The following is a 7,051-nucleotide window of genomic DNA, read 5'->3' on the forward strand; positions in this document are numbered from 1 at the left end:
TCATTTTGGGAAAGTTTCCAAGATATACTAATTGGTCAACAGCTAGTCAGCTTTTTTGGAAAATGAATCAAAGTTGAATGCCTTCCATTGTACATTAAAATAAATAAGCCTCTCTTAAGGATGTTAATATTAGCCTTTCTTTCTAGTTCATGGCTTTCAATATAAATAAATACATTCATATTTTTCCCATTTTTTAAATTTTCTCACCATGCCAAAAATTCTTATGTACACAAAATTTGGTTTCAAATGTCTGTTTTAATTGTATATGAACCACTGTAAATGCCCTGGTGCCAATGTGTTAAGAGCCTTTAGTGACCTCCTGTAACATTAACCTAGGCTTCTACATGTCGGACTTGGTGACATGGGGTACTCCTGAGAGCAGTCATTGATTGATGTCATAGCATTTCTGGGACAATGTGGAAGCACCAGGGGGCATTTTCAGAGGCAGCATGGAGGATATAAGCCAGAACAAGTGTACTGGCATCAATCCTCAGTAAATATTTATTAAGATCAATGGCTACATGCAATGTGCTGATGGTAGATTTTGGCTCTGAGTTAAAATTAAGATGAATTATATTATTGATGTAGTAGGACCTTTTCTTTGCTTTTAAAGTATAGGACAAGTTTTTTTTTCTTCTTCTTGTAACCTACACTTCTTGCTAGCTACCAGACATTGCATCATAATGCTTACATATTCCTTTAACCTATGGCTGATCTCTAGTGGGTTAGTGACAATGATGTGACCTACAGAAAACTGTTGGATAAGGGCCAGGATCATATTGTGGTGAGTCATTTGACCTCTACTTATGTGGCCAGTTTTAAGGCCATAACATTCAGTTCATAATCACATTCTACAGCACTCAATGAGTAATAATAGCATACACTGTACAAAGCAGTGCCTTTTGGAGGTTGGAGTGAAGAAGGAGGGCCTAGAGAACCCCTCAGACTACAAGATGTTTACAGAAGGCAAAATTCTTGTTGGCTGCCATAAAAAAAGTATTTTTCTTCTCTCTCATATAGGTTTGAAAAAGTAACGGTTGCAAGATTTTGAGCATCTGGGGTATATTTTACAGGATGCCCCTTTCCCCGCAAATAAGTGTCCTTCAAAATAAAGAATAATATTTTGGGTTTTAATGTACAGCTTGGGCATAAGGAAAATTTCACTGGAAGGATCTTTTAGAATAAAAACATAAAATATTTTGAATAATTAATAAAAGCAAATAAAATAATTTTCCTCCCATTTCTGCAACAAAAAGGAAGGGGAAAAAGGGGGTATTGCCATGTTTTCTATATTCTTTAACAGGTAAGTCACAAACTCTTTGATAAGTGCTTCCTGTCCAGCAGAGAATATGATCTAAAGTACTGAATCTGCTCTGCTAAGGTTAAATTAGTTGTTCCAAAAGGAAACATTTTTCCCGCTAAAAACTGGTCTACAACAGTGAATCTCAGAATCTGGTCTGGAATCATTGGTTATCCATTATAGGCCTTGTTCATGGATCACACATGATCCAGGTCCTAATATAACCCCATGTAAGGCATTCAACTTTCAAATAAATATCATAGACAGAAAATGAGACCTAGACATTTCTTTAGAGGTTTGTCATCAAAATCATTGCAACTTGACCTCTAAATTCAGGGTGCAGTCTTCCTAGGAACATCTGTGGACTTTTTTCTTTGTTGGTTATTAGTTTTATTTACCAAAGTATTAGCTCTTTGCCCAAACGGAAGTTGAGAGCTGCTGGTCTAAAGAGCAATATCTGAAAAATGAGATTAAATATTTTCAAATAGATTGTCTATTTTGCCTAAGCTAATGACTCCTTTCAAGTTATCCTAGCCAAATTATTTTCTCTTTTCTCATTCTGAGTTCAGGGATAATAAAATAGTGGTTACTGGGGTGTTTTTGTTTATAGGTTTGATCTAACAATTACTGCCTTTTGCCTTTTCATTAAACAAACACTAACCTCAATTTAATTTTTCCTTTCTTTCTTTCTCTCTTTCTTTCTCTCTTTCTTTCTTTCTTCTCTCTTCTTTCTTTCTTTCTTCCTTTCTTTCTTTCTTTCTTTCTTTCTTTCTTTCTTTCTTTCTTTCTTTCTTTCTTTCTTTCTTTCTTTCTTTCTTCTGCCTGCCTTCCTTCCTTCCTTCCTTCCTTCCTTCCTTCCTTCCTTCCTTCCTTTCTTCTTCTTTTTCAAAGGATTTTTCCAGAAACTTGATAGGACATCTCTGATTCAATTTTTCAAGTCTCAGATTAAAATATTGAATGCTACTTGACCAGCCACATAACTTAAGTCACTCAGCTTTGTATGTCTCATCAGATTGACAATGAAGCTTTGGTGGTCTCTAAAAATTGTCCTGATTTGTGCATAGTAATAATCTTTGGTTTTATTTGATTACTCCCAAAACTCTTAAAAAAAGTGTATCTTTTAAATATACAACAGGCTTTTTAAAGAGAACAACTTATAAAGAATGCATTCTTTAATTTTTTCTGAGGAAAGTTTCTTAAATATGTATCATATTGCACTAACCAATTGATATAAATTCTATTTGGATAGTTAGCAGACTAAGTAATCAATGAGCCTTATAATTCTTTTGTTTTCTTTTTCTGAGAAATACTGGAATGTAAAGAAATGTCTTCCAGAATCAAAGACAATGAAGTTTGGAAAGGGCATTTGGAAAGGACTGTGTGTGCCCTATACTGTACAGAACCAGAATTATATGGTCTGAGTCACTGAAGAATGTAACAAATTCTTTGTCAAATGTTCTGTAAACAAAGAAAAGGATAATCAATTCGGCAATGAGTTATTATTTAACATTCACCCAGCTGTGTCATTTCCTGTTGGCTAAAGAATGAGGACCAAGTCCATACATCAGCAGTCAATCATATTAGCAGTCAATATTAATGAGGAAAAACAAGACCAAATTCTGTAACCCAGACTAGAGCACACACAACTCTACACAGCTTATCTGTGTAAACAGCCTACACAGTTTATCTGAATGTCCTTGACAAGGCAAAGAGCCATAATTCTACGTGAAAATTAAGGAAAAGATAGATTATCTTCCAAGGGAACAAATTCTTCCCAAATAACAGGTTCAATCCATTCAATTTTATGAACCATCCTTTCCTCAATTCCTCTTTCTCAAAAAAAAAAGCCTACTACTTTTTTGATGTTACATGAGGCCAGCTGAGTGACCATCCCAATGAAGAGACAATTCTGAAAGTGTCACCCTAGTTACAAGTTCACACCCTGCTCTTATCTTTATATTGCACTTCCTGTATTTGAAGCTATGCCACATGCATCATCTTATTAAATTCTCAGAGAGAATGACTATGACTCATAGCCATCTTTTCTGACATAACGTCTACGAAGGCATTCTGCATGCTTTCTTGTTTTTATGTCATCTCTTTGCTTCGTTGATGATGCCTGTAAGAGACCTGTGCTTTCTCCTCACGATGCACCTGCTCCCTCAAATACTTTGGCTGGAGTGTGAAGAGAGGCAGGCACCGTGAATAAACAATTAGGATTATGCCTTGCAGTTTTCCACTGCGAGCTGAGATCTCCATACATACCCTTCACCTGAGAAGGGGGTTGTCTGTAGTGTGTTTCTAAAGAAGAATGTTCTAAAACAGGGGTCCTCAAACGTTTTAAACAGGGGGCCAGTTCACTGTCCCTCAGACCATTGGAGGGCCGGACTATAGTTTTAAAAAAAACTATGAACAAATTCTTATGCACACTGCACATATCTTATTTTGAAGTAAAAAAACAAAACGGGAACAAATACAATATTTGTATTTGCATGTGGCCCGCGGGCCGTAGTTTGAGGACCCTGTTCTAAAGTATAGGGCAGGCCTTATTGTGCAAGTTAAAGGAGGCAGATATTATCATTCTCTTGCAAGGATGAAACTAAGGAAGATAATTCAGCCAGTGTTTGCCCGAGGTCAGACAGTGCCTTAGTGTTGAGTCTGGACCAAAATTCAAATTTTCAGACTTGTAGTCCAGTGCTCACAGGGAGAACAGAGCTATTGCTTATCAGTCCTATGCCATCCCTAAAAGCTGATTCTCTCTCAATTCGCCCTCTCAACCCTTTTTGTGTCAGATGTGATGCAGTTTCTATGGAAATTGGGACTTCCCCCTAATAAGTAAAGGGTTAATGACAAAGGAAAGATTTTTTTTTTTTTTTTAGCTCAAACCTCTTCAGACAATTGAATGCTGAATACACACGGTTTGTTCACCAATCTATGTTGAAATGTTTGCTTTTTTTCTTCTTCTTTTGAAGTTAGGGGTAAATTAGAGAAGGAGAGGGTAATAGGAAGACAAAGAAGATAAAGAGGAGCAATAGTAAAGGGTTAATATACCGGGGGTAGGTTAATATACAGGGGTGGGCAAAAGTAGATTAATAAATATAATAAATAGGACAATAATTGGTAAATAATGTAAGAATAAATTCTGTTTTGTGCATTTACAATGGTTAACTACTTTTTCCCACCCCTGTATGATCCCCTAGATGGGCTTCACATCTTCCAAATGAATGTTTTTCTAAGGAAAAACGTCCCATTGCAGCCTAAACTTTCAGTCTTTTCTAGGACTTTGGGTATCATTTAGATCTGAAAATTTCATTAAAGATGAGCAGTTTCATCAACGATTCGGTTATCAGAGTGACAGTTGCAGACCTAGAACTGGGGGCATTCATTCATTCTTTCTTTAATTCCTCAATTCATTCATTCATTTAAGTAATCATGTCACTACTCTGGTTCAAGCCTTCCTATGTCTAACTAGATGTTTCCCTAGAATGAAATCCAAACTCTATCACCATATCTCCATTGGCCGATTATTTCATCCCTACCTGCTTTCTTCTGCTTCCCTACCTATTTTCTCCTTCCCTTAGTAGGCCCCAGTCACTCAGGCCTTCTGAATTCTGTTCCTTAAACCTGACAAACTCTCTCCCTCCATACAACCTTTCACTATCTGTTTCCTTGCTTTCCACTAGACCTTCTCACGGCTGAATTGTTTTCATCATTGAAAACTCAACTTCCTTACAGAGGCCCTGCCAGGCCACTGTGTCTAATACCACCTGCTATGCTTTACCATGCCATCCTGTTTTTTCTTCATAGAGCTCAGCACTGTCATTCTTATTTGTGCAGTTGCTTCCTTATTTATTGTGCATCTCTTGTCTGGAATGTGCACTCTGTGAGCATAGCAAACAGGCCTGGCTTGTTTACTGTTACATTCACAGTTCCTAGGACACAGTGCCTGGTATATAGCAGATGCTTAATATGTACTTGTTGAACTAAATGCTAAATTAATTTTTAAAGATTTATATAGGTTGAATATCCATCCACATGGAGCATTAGAGATTCAAAGGAGAAAAGGAAAGAATTCTTACCCTAAGAGACTCAAAGTTTAGTGACTTCAGGCAGTTGATTTTCTACTCTATTACACAGCCATTAAATTTCACTCAGCAACTTGCAGATTCCTGGAGATTCAGGTAACCTGATTTCCAAAAATAGCCATCCACTCTGATTCCAGATTATTCATGGGTAAAGTGATCATGTCTCTCAGTTTGCCTGGGACAGACCCTGTTTACCATTGTTGTTCTGATGTAATCATTTTTCTCTCAAAATTGTCCCAGCTTATATGATAAACTACACAGTTATTTTATTCCTTGTCAGCCAATTACTGATAATTGATAATTATTGCTAGTTAGAGTGGTTTAACCATATAGACTACATCAATTCAAGAATATGGAAAGTCAAATCATATCTCTAGAAAGGGGTGAATTTCTAAGTAAAAAGTTGAGGGAAAAATAGGGTGGGTCTAATTTTCTCCAGTTCCAATTAGGCCACTAATGAGGCCAGAATTTCCTGAGATACGTTCAGTAGTTCTGAGAAGTGCAAATAAGAGTTAGGTGCCAAATATAAAATAGGTTGATGATTCTTTATTGTGCTAGAAACTAATCTGAGAACTTTATTTACATTTCCTCATAATTGCTATTTTATATTTCCTCATAGTTATCATTATAACTCCTATTTTACAGATGATGAAGTTGAGGCTTAGAGACGTTAAATAACTCACCCAAGGTTACACAAATAGAAAATATGAAGTTTAGGAACTAAACACACCTCTTTGTGATCTATTGCCCCCAACCACTATGCCCATTGCTTCTCAAACAAACAAGTAAATAAGTCAATAAAAGATTCCTGTACTTAAGTAGATTTGAGGATGATGGGTTAAGTAAATAATGCTAAGTGGGCTACTTTTCTACAAGACTTTTTCTGTCTGCAACAGGTCAAAGTACTTGGTACATCTTCAAGGAGTGATATGAGCACAGTGTCTCCATCATTAATTGGGCCCTGGTACCCTTTTTTTTTGTTCATTTATTTGTTTTTTGTTGTTGGGGGTGAGGAGTACTAAAGTTCGGCAGAGCAAACTCTGGCGGATGCTGCTTCAGGAACCTGAGCATGGTCAGCCGTCCTCTTCTCTGCGGGTCAGCCCTCCACAATGTGGACGGAGAGTCCACATCGGGGTTTTCCTCTGTGGGGCTCCAGTTTTCTCAGCTCTGAAAGGAAGAGGAGACCGTCCTTGGACCTCTGAGACTTCATGGTCATAGCGTCTAATACTTACATTCATGCTTTAACCACCTTCCATTGTGCCTTTTCACTCCTCATACTAAGCTTTCTGGTTTTTCACTTCATCTTGTTTTCATTTACAAGCCTAGAAGTCTTCATAGGGAACTGTTAAGTTGCTTTTGGCCAATGTCCTTATGACTTAATAGTTGAAACCTTCCGACAATTTGGAGCACAGAAGATGAAGATGAGGAAAAAAATAACTTATAAGAAAAAGAAAACAAATTCATGGGCCAATTTTAGTCCTCTCTGAGACTTTTGAAGTAGGTGATTAGAGCGATGGATGTGGAGGAGGGATGAGGGGAGGTGGAAGTTTGTACCTGCATTTTTCAGCTATGCATAATGTGTTTTCTGGGTCCAGCCTAGGGTGCTTCAATTCCAGGGATGGGGATAAGTATTGATAAAGGGGTTAAAGGGCAGGATCTGAATCCC

This window comes from Myotis yumanensis, unplaced genomic scaffold (assembly GCF_028538775.1).
Source record: "Myotis yumanensis isolate MYYU_CA2020_CCGP unplaced genomic scaffold, mMyoYum1.0.hap1 SCAF_8, whole genome shotgun sequence".
Classification (NCBI taxonomy): domain Eukaryota; kingdom Metazoa; phylum Chordata; class Mammalia; order Chiroptera; family Vespertilionidae; genus Myotis; species Myotis yumanensis.